Source organism: Anopheles stephensi, chromosome 2 (assembly GCF_013141755.1).
Source record: "Anopheles stephensi strain Indian chromosome 2, UCI_ANSTEP_V1.0, whole genome shotgun sequence".
In the NCBI taxonomy this organism is placed as follows: domain Eukaryota; kingdom Metazoa; phylum Arthropoda; class Insecta; order Diptera; family Culicidae; genus Anopheles; species Anopheles stephensi.
In genome coordinates this window covers 24,446,137-24,459,792 of record NC_050202.1, presented here as the reverse complement: position 1 = coordinate 24,459,792, position 13,656 = coordinate 24,446,137, and the positions used below count along the sequence as shown (strand labels likewise).

The window sequence follows — 13,656 nt, the reverse complement described above, 5'->3', positions numbered from 1 at the left end:
TGATCTCAAATTAAATTAAATTTAAATTTTTGCACGATTGAAAAATACTTTTTGATAATGATAATTAAAGTCGGGACGTTAAATGTAACAAATTGAAGGTCCAAATTCTTGCTTCATATAGTGAATAGGGAAAGTGTATTTTGGTTCTATTCGTACTTGAAAGCTATTGTTGTGTATTGAAACAAACCTCTTCTTTATGTTTTTCAAGCATAGCTTCTTTTTCTGACTATTTATATATTTTTAACTTGAGTTAAGCTTCAAATTTCTACAATTCTGAACCACCGTATCAAACACAGTGACACTCAACAGCTGCAAGTCGTAAACCTCAAAAATTAAATAACAAAAATCAATTAAAAATGGTAAAAAAGTATCAAAAAAGGTTATTTTAAACTTCCTGCATATTTTTCAAGGCTAGTTCAATTACGGCACAGCCGAAAAAATTGGCTTGATAGTTTCGCTGAATAAAATAATAATATTATGAGTTATAATAGTAAACAATATAAAAATAGGTATAATATAATTTCGAACAGCTTTTTTTTTGACGCATGTGACATAAAATAGAAAATATAGAAAGCTTTATGATTATTTCTAATACTTTATTCACTTTCAAAGCCAGGTTACATGATGCAAGATGCCAAAAAGATTTCGCTCAAAAAGAGGGGTTTTGCGAAATCTATCCATCAAAAAGATTTCGCCTACTTGAGCTGAAATCTCGGAAAGATTTCGCTTCTCTCTAGCCCTCTCTGTCAATTGCTATGCGTTGCCATAGTAGTTTTCAGTTGAAGAGAGAGATAGCATGAGGTGCTTCAAACAACGCGGGTAGATGAACCGAGATGATTTTGACGGAAAAATTTCGCAAATCCCCCCCTCTCTAGCGAAATCTTTTTGGCATCTCGCATCATGTAGCCTGGCTTTAATATGGACTTAATTTCTTTATGCTTGCAACAAGTAGTAATGTTAGAGACAGTCATATACTATTTTTATACTTTCCTTGTAAAATATTCAGAGTTTAACGCTTTTACAAAATTCTTTATATTGAATATTTTTTTCATGGAAGACTTCAGCAAGTCTTATAGGAGTTAAATATTTTATAGCATACATTTTATAGTTCACATATTATAATTCCGGGAAAATTTAATACTCTTTTTAAATTAAATATTCAAACTCTCTTAAAAACATTATGGATAATATAAAATGCACAAACGACAAAACGACGTCATGTCGTAATATTTCAAATATAAAAAAACAGCTGCTCAAATAAGAAATATAGAATTTCAATTTTAAACATTTAATTTTAAATCTTACTATAAAATTTAGATACTCATTTACCTCACGTTCATTTACAAATTTTTAAAAGATTCATATTTCGTTTGACACATTTTTTTGTGTTCTGAAGAATTGTACTTAATTTAAATCACACAAATCCCTTTTTGACGTTAATTTAATAAGAACATGATTTGCTAACCCTCTTGTTGTGTGCGCCTGATTGTTTAACATCCCTTAGAACCTACACAAAACTCCGGAGCCTACAAAGCCGCCTTTCCTAATACTGCCCCACTGTCGGCATTCTTCTCACGGCACGGAGTATATTTATCACTTCCCGTCCACCAACGGCCTATCTACCGGCCCGCCAAGACTTATCGACTCATCACAATATCCCTTCCAGTCCGGCGGTACTGCAACATTGTTGCAAATTTTTCCAATTATTCGTGGGCAGTTTTGTTGGCGTGTATGTCTGTGTGTTGGAGGTCTGCAAAGAAAGACTACAGCCGAAGGTGTATCTATTTGTTCAGCGATCGAAACACCAGGGCAAGGAGATGAATTGATCGTTAGCGATGTTTATGTATGCACCGTAAGAAATGACATCTTTACAACAATTGCTTTAAAGGTTATGTAGCAAGAAGCATGTTACTAACACACCAGCACACTACATGAATCGCGCATCGAATCTTCTTGTTTCGTTTCAAAGTCATCGGTTGTGCATATTCTGTACCACGTACAATCACAGCACTGGCCCGAGCACAACATTGTTGCCCTATCTGGAAGGCAATACACACGGCTAGATAAATATTTCTCTTGCACTTTATTTGCCCACACTTTGCCAGAGGGCACTACTACGCTCCTCGATGGCTCTTCGCACAGCAGGGAATCAAACGGCGATGCAAGTGCGATCTGTGAGGGTGCCTCCGATCAGCATACTCTTGGTGTCAGCATCCGCCACGGGAGTCTTGTGTTGAGATGCGATCATCTGCGTGCGATCGAAGAGCAAGAGCGGATTTATGCATTAAGAGCGCAGGATTCTCAGGAAGAAAGCTCACTTGATGGAGTGTGCATCTCTCGCTCTCTTTCGGACGACTCCTGGTTGTCCGTGGTGAATGGGTAATGCTCGGCTGTGTTTTTGCTTGTACAATAGCTCATCGCTGACTCCCACCTGGGCGCTCGTAAGCTCGATTGGATGTATGCGTACTGTGTAGGACACAGCGAATGACACGATATCACATGCTCAGCTGATGATATTGAAGGGTGCAGTGAAAAGTTTCCTTCAGTAGCTTAGTAGACACTTACAATAGAAAATTGAATGAAAATTAAAATTTAAAATAAGCTGTATCATACTCCAATTCAATCCCCCTATCAACTGCTTAAAAATAATTTATGCTAGTAAACAACGTGAGAATAAACAATGATATTGAAATAAAATGTAGATATAAGTGCTACAATATTTTTTTATAAACACTATACTGGATAAAAAATATTATGAGTTATTTAGCCGATTTATACAAATTAGCTTAAAAAAAAAACTAATAAAATTAACTTCTTTGTATTTATAAAAAATGAAAAAGTATGATAAACTTTAAAAAACCTGAGTTTTTCTTGAATGTACACTCAACAACATGTACGAACAGCTGCTATAAAATCTTACATTATAGCGTATACTAAAAGCCATTATAGCAAGCAGAACTCAGCACTTAAGATGTTATTCTTCTTCTTTGTTGGAATTACTACCTCGAGTAATAATGAAATGTCCATTCTATTAGTAAAATTTCTTAGAGCTTAATATAACGAGTAAAACTTATCTATTTTAACTACTTATCCAAAAATCATTTAAGTGTAAATTGATAAAAGCTAAGTTCCTTTTATTGAGCTAAACTCTGAAGATTAGCCTCAAAGTGTATCTTAAACTTGATCGTGCTTAGATGCGCTGTGAAAAATATACTGTTTTAAGAAGTACTATGAAAATTTACATCTTGTTACAGATTAAAAATCGATCTACTAATGAACTTTGCTACGAAATAGTTTAATGTATCCAAAGATCTTTATTATGAGACAAACTGTAAAAATTAATATTTAAGTGTTAATTAAAACTCTTGATTTTCAGATCAACTTTGAGATCTGGTAATATATTCAAATTCTTATTCATTATACCATATAGCAAGATGAATTATAGCAACTAACATCTTAGTGTTCATTCAAATATTTTATGCCTTAACTAGCACCCTTACGTCAATTGAAATTTAATATTTTTTAAATAAAATCCACCCATCCAACTTCACATGCCACTCGAATGCACTTAACGATGCACCTCTCTATCATCCTGACCGCGTGTGGCAACGTACCAAATCGCCCGTATGTATATGCAACCACTTGAACCGCACGTCTATCGCCTATCACACGCCGACGACCATCGTGCCACACGACTCCCATCCCCCCCCCCCCCCCCCGCCCTTGAAACGGGGCTTTTGCGTACACACGCAGACAGGCTGATGCCAACCACCTACCTACACGATCGAGAATCCAACCTTTCCTTCCCCACACTCCCACTGCCAAACCCGAGCAAAACATTCACCACCTACCTCGGCGTCCGAGTTGTTCGCTGAGCTTCGGGTTTCGTGTCTTTGAGTCTTTCTCGTCGGCTCACTCTCTTGCGACGCCCTTCGGAACGGCTGATCGGAACGGATCCCCGGCCAATCCCGGCGTTGAGCAGGGGTGAGGGATGTACGGGGTGTCCAGCATCCCCACCACCCAGCCAACACGCTTCAAGCACGCGAACCCGTCGGTACGGTTCGTGCGCGATCTTGCCCCCGTGATCAGTGTACGCAACACAGTCCGTGCGCGCAGAGGTGGTCGTCCGTCTGTTCGCGCTCGGTTGAGGTTTTTTTTCACTTTTTCTCGCGAGTTCGTCGCGGTCGCGTTCGTGCAAGTCTTTCCCGTACGTATATCAGCCCCGTTAAAAGGGAGAGCGGTTGTTGCCTTTTTTTTGCCCTTCTTATCTACCCACCTGTGCCAATGCCACAAACAAACAAACAAAAACCCGTGTTGAGTGTAAACGATTGCTGGTTGGGCGAGTATTCTTAGCAGCAGTGGCAGTGGCAGGCAGCACTTCCAAACGGAAGCTCTCACTTCCGGTGAGCGAGACGAAAAAAGTAGTGTCGAACCCAAAATAAAAGGCAAAATCCGGTGACAGAAATAAATGAAGGAGGCAAAAACCGGGCAAAACATTTCAATTCCCTTCACTGTACAAATACACACTGCAAAAAAAAACAAAAGTGGACCTCTCATCACAGAGAAGCTGGAATCGGTTGTGGTGGTTGTGCAGAGTGTGAAAAGCGAAGAAAGTTATGAGAGGAGCTGGTCTATGCAAAAACGGGCATGCAAGCCGCCCTCGAACAGTGTCTTAAAGTGTACCTCGGTAGGCGGTGGGTTTGTAAGGAAAATTGATATCTTCAACTCGCCAAACCCAACAAGTGGTTCATAGCATAATTTAGTGTTTGGAGCTCTGCTTTACATAGACCTTACCGTTTCGGTGACTGTCCTCCGTGTCGTGTGGTGACAAAAATCCCACCCGAAGCCGCGCGTATTTGTTTTTCTCTTCGCCCTCTTCTTGCTCTTCGGTGGACAAATCGTTACGTTAATCGTTCCGTTTCGTGCGACCTGTTTTATCTGCACGTGTGTTCGTGAATGTGTTTTCCCCAGGCATATTCGATGGCAGGTTGTAGAAGCACTTGCCCAGTACTGTACTGGCTGCAGTACCGTCACAAAATGTGTTTACCGCTAAAATCGGTGGAGAAGAAGGAAAGACATACACACACACACACACACACACACAAACAGGCAATAACAAACTTTGCCTCCCAAGTGGGTGTGCGTACGGGTGATGTTTGTTGTCAGCTGTCAACTGTCTCTTTGTGTTTGCTTCCCTAAAGTCGCAGCCTGCTTTTGCTAGCAAATAAAAAGGGGAGCAATCTACTGTTGAAAGATTTGCTTAACTATAACAACGAAAAAAACCTTCTTTAAGAAAGTTTATAGATATCTCAAGTGTTAAACTTGATGCTCTAAACGTTAGTATTTTTAAACGTCATAAAATTAGTAACACAGACATAATTTATACCTTAAACTAATTATAGCACAGGAAGATTCTGTTTGGAAGATTGCACAATTTTAACACTCGACTTTAAATTGTTTGCTTAGCAAAATGCTCATCTTCATGTGACGTAAGTTTAATACTGGTCATCAAACTTTTATTAAATAGAGCAAAATAATTAGTGCCATAAACAATAATTTTAAACTAACTATTGCGCAGAGGAAACGAAATATATTCCTTTCTAGAATTTTTTTTAAAAGGAAGACAAAGGCATGTCGTATGAGTTCATGAGTCGTTATACTGACCACAAACGTTACAAGTGAGGTTCTAGCCGTTGGTGTTTGAACTATTTACGAAAAAGTTAATGAAGGATTATTTTTACTTTGAGCGTGCTATAAAAAAGCAACTCCTTAGTATGAAATTATTATCTGCTTTTATTATTACTAATTGCTTTGGCTGTAGAGCAAAATAATAATCTCCATAGGCAGTCCGTATACTAACGTCTCATTCAACGCCTGAATCGTGTGTATTTCATAAGTATTTAGTTTAATAAATACTATGTCTACTTTGAGTATGCAAATTTTAGAGAGCAAATTTTGCAAGGCTTTGTCAAAAGATAATATAATCCATACGAGACATTTTAAATTTTTATACTAGAACACAATAGCTATGAGTCACATAGACACTAAGAATGTTTAGGGTATACAATAGAGACAAAAAATGTTGATAATAGAGTACATTTTAAACACATCCCCATAAGAAGTTTTTATTAGCTTGGTATAATGAAAATCAACATTTATAATCGTTCTAGATGTTAGTATTTGCAACTATAATATACAAAGATGGTATATCATTGTCAGCACAGCCGCCAAGCCTTCCATGCAAATCTCAATCAGAATGTCATCGTATAGAGTACTAATCGATATAGCTTATATCGATAGCTTATACTATATAGCTTATATTTGCCATAAATTTGATATTTATAGCACAATTATTTATGGATTTTAAGCCATGAAGAGCTTGGAAAAAATTGTTGATAGTCTACGAGTGCAAGTTCTTCAGCATGAATTTCAAACTTTAATTGCGGTTCATAAAATGATCTCCGGAGTCAAGCTGATCTCCACCAAAATACTAACAGCACTACTTTACATAACTTCTACGCCAACTTCCCGATTTGCAACTCACAAATCCTGCACACTGTACGCTGTAACTAATGCTAAGGTTTCGAAGTGGTTGTTGTTTTAGCTATCTCCGGTCGTTTACGTGTGAGTGTGTGTGTGTGGCTGTGTCTTCGGGGGTATCTTTTTCCTCCAATCTTGTATCCGTTTCAGACATCTTCCGGTTTCGGAAGGCGCTTCGGTTTCCTTTCTCCGAATCCGGCCTTATGGTGGACCGGTGCAGACCCGCCAACGTTCGGTGGAAAAACGTGTTCATATGTGTGTGCATGTGAGTGCGCGTGTGTGAATGGTTTTGGGGGGGGGGGGGGGGGAGAGTTCCTCCTCATCGCCGTTGACCGGTGGGCAGTGTAGACTGCGCTGGTGGGAAATGGGCGAGCGGCAACAGCGGTGGTATGGTCAGTGTTACTGTTATTGTTACACCCAGTGCATAACGCGCGAAGGAAAAGTGCTTTTCACCTGCACCAATTAGCGTTTTTCCGAGGCGTTTTCCCATTGTGGGGCGAGCCGTGTTTCTGTGTGTGTGTACGTGAATGTTTGTGTGTGCGTCTAAGAGTGTTTGGAAGGAGAAACAAAAGCGAGCAAGCAACAACGAAACAACAACAAAAAAATGCCCCGACCGTGGAATGCAAAGCTGATCGGGGAGGATGTTTGCGAGGAGTTTGCTTAGGAGAGCATAACGCACGGAGCCGCTGTTGGGGGTAGCTGGCTGGTGTACTAGGAAAGGGCGTTAATGCGCTTCTCCGACGCTGGGTGAAGGTTCGCCGATGGGTAAGTGTAAACGAGGATGGATCGTTTTGTGGGGGGGTGCTATTATCTGTTTAAAGTGTGTTTGTTATGATTGGCGTTTGGCTTTGGTTAATTAAATTTCACCACCGACTTCGACAGATGGAAATGTGCGAAAAAAAAAAAACGCAGGGCAAAGACAGTAAACATCTTTATCATTGCGGATTGATAGCTGAAATGTAGTTTACAAGGCGTCTGTGGGAATGAGGCGCATTTTTTAAGTTAAAATAAAAGCCTTACAAGCTAGACACCACGAACTAATATTACTAAATTTGATAGTATCATTTAAAACTTTACATTAACATAGAATCTGAGCTGAGTGACACTTTTGTTTCTCCGGCTAAGGAATTTATCATCATCATCAGTCCCTCGCACAAATGCTCCAAACGAAAGCGCCTTGTTGCAATTTTGTGGTCGCACAGGAATGCCATACGGCTGGTTTCGGTGTGCCTTCTTCCGTTCCGCTTGCAGTTGCCGTTTGCTCGATCGCAAGATCGAAGAGAAATGGTATGGCGAGCGTCGGAAACGTGCCAATCGGTCCGGAATGCACACATTGTAAAGACGGTGAGCTAGCTAGCTAGCGTCGGCACATGAAAGATCATTCAGCGTTGATCCTCCTTTCACGATCAATGCTGCAGCAGAAAACGCTTTCCATATCACCACCACTGCAGGTGATGAAGAAAATGGGCACTTCAAAACTAGACAACCCGGCCTCCCGGATTCCCCCATTGGAATCGGTTACGTTTCGAATGATGCAATCCGCCTGAACCAAAAAGGAAAATGTCAGAAATCGTCCATCACCGAGCTGGAAAAAAAGAGCCCATTTTCACCCACCCAAATCGTGTGCGCAGGATGCGGACGAACGAACTAAATGCGGTTTCGTGTCTGGAGATCTTCGGTCCGGCTTTTCCGGACGTGCAGTCGCGACAAAAAAAAAAAAGAAACAGTTCAGCATATCCGGCCCCGATTCCGGAAAGCGATGCGAAGCTGAATGATATAATTAACCAACAGGCTCTCCCACCCGGCACTCGGTGCTGTCCAGTGCTGTCATGCATAATTAAGGCCGTGCAAAAATACTGTGCTCGAAACAGGTTAAAGTCGAGCTTTCGATCGAAGAAGAACTTCAACCTTGCTGAGAAGCACGGGGGTTCGTCGCCTGCCCGGTCGTAGAAGTCGTTTGTTTGTTCGGGTTGCGATCGGGATGGAACCGTATTGTGTGCATAAATACGTAGCCCCCAAGCCCTGGGTGAGGTTTCCCATGTGAAAGAGGAGAAAAATGCGTCCCTCACACACACACACGCAAACTCGAGCAAATAAAACTTGGGCAGCCGACGGTTGGACAATGGTCTAATGTCCACCTACCTACCCAGAGGGGAGAAAGACGGGAAAGGCTGGGCGAGTGAGTCTGGGGAACGATTGCAAATTTTTGCCCCGCTGACAGGAGCACATTCAGCCATATTTGTATCGTGGGAATCTATCTCACTCGGTACCCTCTTTCCCTCTTGCTACTCTTCGTCTTCGCTGGGAGAAGTTGGCCAAAGAAGTGCCGTGCACAAAGCTGATAGTTACTTTCGGTAAGCTCGGCTATGCTTTGAAGTGTGCGAATGGGGTGTGCGTTTTTTTTTTTTTTTGGAGGCAGAGGATGAGGGCGATGATGATGCTTGTGTGGTGGGCTTGCTGCATAAATGTATGCGGACTCGCTTTAGAAAGGGGACCCGCTGGAAAGAAGAGAGCTCTGAACCGATGATATAATCTACATTTGCAGACGGAGCGCAGGAAGAGTGTGGTGTGTGTGGAGTGCATGAGGGATTCATTTGAATGCTACCAAACGCCAAGGTTAAGAAAGCAGAAGAAGTGCAAGAAGTGTCACAGAAAGCAGGAGGTTTGCAGCAGGTAAAAGATAATATTTGCCCAACCTGATGTTGGTACTCTGTCTCACGGGGAAGGCGAATCGAGTTTGTCCCTAATATTTTAAACGTGTACAGAACACAAAGAAGACCTACCAAAGCCATTTGCTGCTTCAAATATGGAGCCTCCGAAAAGGGTCCCCTGTTTCAAGATCCCAAAATCTTACTCATCGCTCGCTTTTGCAATCTGAAGACTTCTTGAGGATCTGTTTCTTGAAGTTTCGCCTTTGAAGGGAACTCACCTGCATCTGAGCTGGTTGAAGAGATTGCATCAAAAAAACGCCTTTCGCTACTGATCGTTTTCAATTGATGATGTTGCGAAAGATCTGCCGGAGGCCGCCTGGAGCTAATTTAGTAGATTTGGGGTTTGCTTTGTGCGTGTGCGGGGACATACACTTTGCATCATCATCCCTGTGTACGACAATAGTAGTAATATTAAATAAAGTATCCCCAATGATGATGATGATGCGGAGGGTGATTGCAATCGCTTCCATTCGTCGATCGGGAGATATTTTTTTAGTAGACGAGCCTGTTAGCTTGTGAGCTCATTTTTGGAACACCCCTGAGGGTCAACGGTGTACTTGATCTTTCCGCGGGCCCATCGTGTTCGAGCGTGTTGGAAATGGTTTCGTTATACTACCCAACTAGCTGAAGATGAAGAAGATGCTTCGTGGTGGATGGCTGTGTGTGCGTGTAAGTTCGTGTCGCGCACATTTAAATCCAGTTCCACTGAGCACGAGCGATTAGTGGCGAAGCAGCGTGCTCGGTTAGTAAACGAATGTTAGTACAGCTTGATTTTCGACATCAACACAGACACTCACACACACACGCTTACCTCTTGTACACGGTTCGATCGTTTGCCCGATGATCTTCACCATCTTCAAGCGCGACCACGAGCATTAATCCATTCCGTGCCGGCTTTTGCTCTGGCGGGACCTTGCGTGTGCAGCGTGTTTTCCCTTCGCAACAACCCTTTTGGCGCACAGCAGCAGCAAGCAGGAGATGATGATGTCGTGATCAGTGAAGATCACGCCAACAGACATGCTGTGCGATCGGGGAGCGATCGGGGTTCCTCTGGTAAATCGCAACAGCTGAGGCAGTGTATTTCTGCGTAACGAGAGCGAATATCGCAAGCCGTTCATTGAACATGAGTCAAAATAGAAATAAGCAACAAAAAAATTGGAAAGAGCCTCCGCCAGTCTCAGTCCGATTGCGTAATTGCCTAATGTGTGAATTAGGTTAGTAAAACGATGAGGCAAATGGTTACATTTCTTCACGTGTATGTGCCAGGGGGTTACTGAAGTAAACAACTGGGCACACTACGAAGAAGTTTGTCAGAATTCTAGGAAACCCGGGCGGAAAAAAAACATCTTCTTGAGGAATTTATATTTGCTTGCCGGACCGGTTTGCCCGGTGCCCGATCGGTAAGTCACGCCGGTGTGTTAATCGAAGTTGGCTGAGTCATCGGCTGTGTTTGCACGAGCTTCGTATCAATCCGCTCCGGATGACCTTGTGATGATAGCGAGACAAGAAAATGAAGAAAAGCGATCCTCAACGATCGTCAGTGTTGCCTTAACGGAAAGAGAGATTATAATTTTTGATAACCGGAATATAAATTCGAGGCTAAAAATAGCTGCTGATGATTTCGGGCCAAAAGACAACACCCAAGAGCATCACATAAATAGAAGGTAAAATCTTGATCGACGGTTTTCACTACACAGCATCAGCTTAAGGTAGTGGTGATATGCGCTCCTCGATGGAGATGGATTGAAACTCAATGCTGAGTAGTAGTAAAGCCATCCGGTAAAGCCAGTTTCTTCACAGGTACACTACTGAAACCAAAAAAAAAACCCGTGGGGGATGAAACCTGCCCGGCAAGTTTCGTGCGCGTACATCATGTGCCATCGCCACTAGCCGCGCCGCAGAGTATGCGTTCGGTGAAGATGCGCAACATTTGGCATTTGGCGCATAACACACACGCGCGCGCGATAGAGATTGGGAGGACGTAGAGTAGAAATCGCACCCAGAGAGGCATCGTCCATCCATCTATCTGAGCGGGGTACGGTTAAGAAGATCACGACGCCGTACACCACCGTCAGGCTCTTATTGGGGTCGGATCGGCGAGGTTTTCCCTCTCGAAGCGGCATTGCAGGTTCTCTTCGCTGCGAGTCGAACCGATCGATGAGCGCGACGAAGGCATTGGCACCTATCGACAGACGGGCATCTACCTAGTTGGATGATTCTCGAACCCCACACTAATACGATTAAACCGCGCCAAGGGGGGCGCATAACCTGCAGGTTTGTGATTACTCACATTTACATAAATCTGGCTGGTATCGATTTAGTATTGATGGGCTGCATCTTACAGTGCAGTGGTAGAAGCGATCTTTATGCTAGAAAAAGAGTTTAATTATACGAATTAATAATAAAAGGCTTGATATTGAATATTATTTTTGGTAGTATTCCTATGACAGCAGCTGTCAGAACGCGCTTGACAAGTTTGACAGCTGCACCAGGAGAGCTGTCAAATCCTGTTTTGCTACACGAATCACAACACAAGTGACCAGCAATTCAGTTTCTAGTACAATCCCGGTGGTAAAGCTTGCTGTTTAAAGTGTTTCTCGAACGCGAGGTCACAGAAATATCGTGAAATTGATATCACCGTTTTAACCCTGAGCGTGGATGCGACCGCACACAAACCAATCCGTAACAAACAAAACCCCGGGCTGCACACCACTATCGACCCATGATGATTTGCAAGCCTGCACCCGACCTGCACCCTCCCCCCGACCAGGAGGGTCGCAACGACCTTCAAGCGGCCATTATTGCGTGACAGCGCTGAACCCATTCGGCCGCACCGAAGTGGCCCATTTTTCGTACGGGAGAAATACGGTCCGCGGCAAGCGGGAAGGTACTACGGTGGTGGCGTCACGCTACCGTTTGACGCCGTTCCAGGATGTTATACAACGCGCCGAGATTTTACCTTTTTGTTGCAGCCTTTGAACCGCAAGAGCAAGACGACGAGTCACCGGAGTGCGGTGGTGTCTTTCACTTTACAGTGCACATTTCATTGCACTTTTCCTGCATGCGATTGCATCGCGTTGAACGGGGCAGTAAAGCCTGCAGTGAGCAAAACTTCCCCGCCATCATTCCGTCATCCGTCGTGTCCCGGTTGTGGAGTGGTGTGTGTGTGTGTGAATGTTTTTTTTTGGTCGATGTTGTTGCTGTTTTTTCGGATGAGTTTATACTTTTCCCATCAAACCTGCCTCCGTTGGTACGCCGGGGATAGTGTGTGGGCCCTTTTTTGTCGTCGTCGTCGTTTCGAACATTTCCCCGGAGTACAGCGGCGAAACAACCGAGCCGGAGCAATAATGCGGGCCAATTTTGTTTGTGGGCATGTATTCCTTTCAGGCTGCGCGTCTCCCCGTGCGAGACCCGCGGGAGCGTTGTTTAGTGTCATGTCGCCGGTGTTAACGATGGATGCTGACGGGATGGCGGGTCTGGGAAGCTTCTGCCTTTCCTGGTGGGCTTCAGCCGGGAGCACCATTTTGAAACCGTTTTGTTTTAGGGCAATTGGGCTGTTGCGGTGTAGGGTGGTGGGCTCGAGCAGAAAACACTTTCCAGTCCATGAAGAGAGCCACCAAGCTGGAGAAGATCACATAACGCAACCGGGGGTAGTTCGATGCAATTTCGAACGGGGAGCAATAATTCCCACCGGCAGTTGACACCGGAGTTCTAGGAAGTGGCTCACGGTTTTTGGGCGAATGGGGACCACTGTTCAGGGAACCCAACTCGGAATGGGGTTGTAGTCGCACACCGCACAGCTTTACGCAATCTTTTACGTTGCATTTATAGCGACGAACGTGCGGGAGTTGAACATGCTCCGGTTTTATGGATGGGAATGCAAACTTATCTGGCCACGCAGCCAAAGTGCAAGAGTGTATGGGGAATCGTTTGATTTAATATTAAACGTTTACGAGCGTGCAATAAAATTGACGACAAATTACAGTGTACCGGGGAAAATAAAAGTACAGCACACGATTTCCTTCTGGGCTGCATGAAGCGTCTTAAAGTGCGTTTTTCCTTATAGTCTTGTCCGCATATTGCAACTGCATTCTTTATGACGCATTTAGCGTAATGTAGATGCACGGTGGGAGTGTAGAATGAAAGGTTGGATAAAATTGACTGAATTAGCTAAATTTAATTAATTCGAACTAAAAAAATATTCATATTATACTCCTATTGAAAAAAATGTTTAAAAAGTCAAAATTTACTCCTTCTTCTTCTTCTCTTCCTTGGCGCTACAATCTCGAGAGATCTCGGCATGCCATTAAATTAAATTCAATTACCGCAAAATATCGTGGTTCCATGCCTGCCTTATTAGAGTCTTATGTCTGTTTTAATATTTACTCAAGAAACATTGCACTTA

General features: G+C 43.1%; 1 protein-coding gene across 7 annotated transcripts in view; it reads left to right on the top strand.

Annotated features, from left to right (window-relative positions):
- The first annotated feature begins 4,071 nt into the window (after positions 1-4,071).
- Positions 4,072-13,656, top strand: part of LOC118504750 (transcription factor SPT20 homolog) — an 83,890-nt gene continuing 74,305 nt past the window's right edge. For 3 of the 7 annotated variants that reach the window (XM_036039664.1, XM_036039657.1, XM_036039665.1), the window contains exon 1: positions 4,072-4,207. The gene's annotated coding sequence lies outside the window, so the exon portion shown is untranslated. Of the gene's footprint in view, positions 4,208-4,262; positions 4,422-4,743; positions 4,746-6,862; positions 6,933-13,656 lie in introns of those variants that run through there. The other 4 variants (XM_036039661.1, XM_036039663.1, XM_036039660.1 and 1 more) reach the window with 4 other exon arrangements.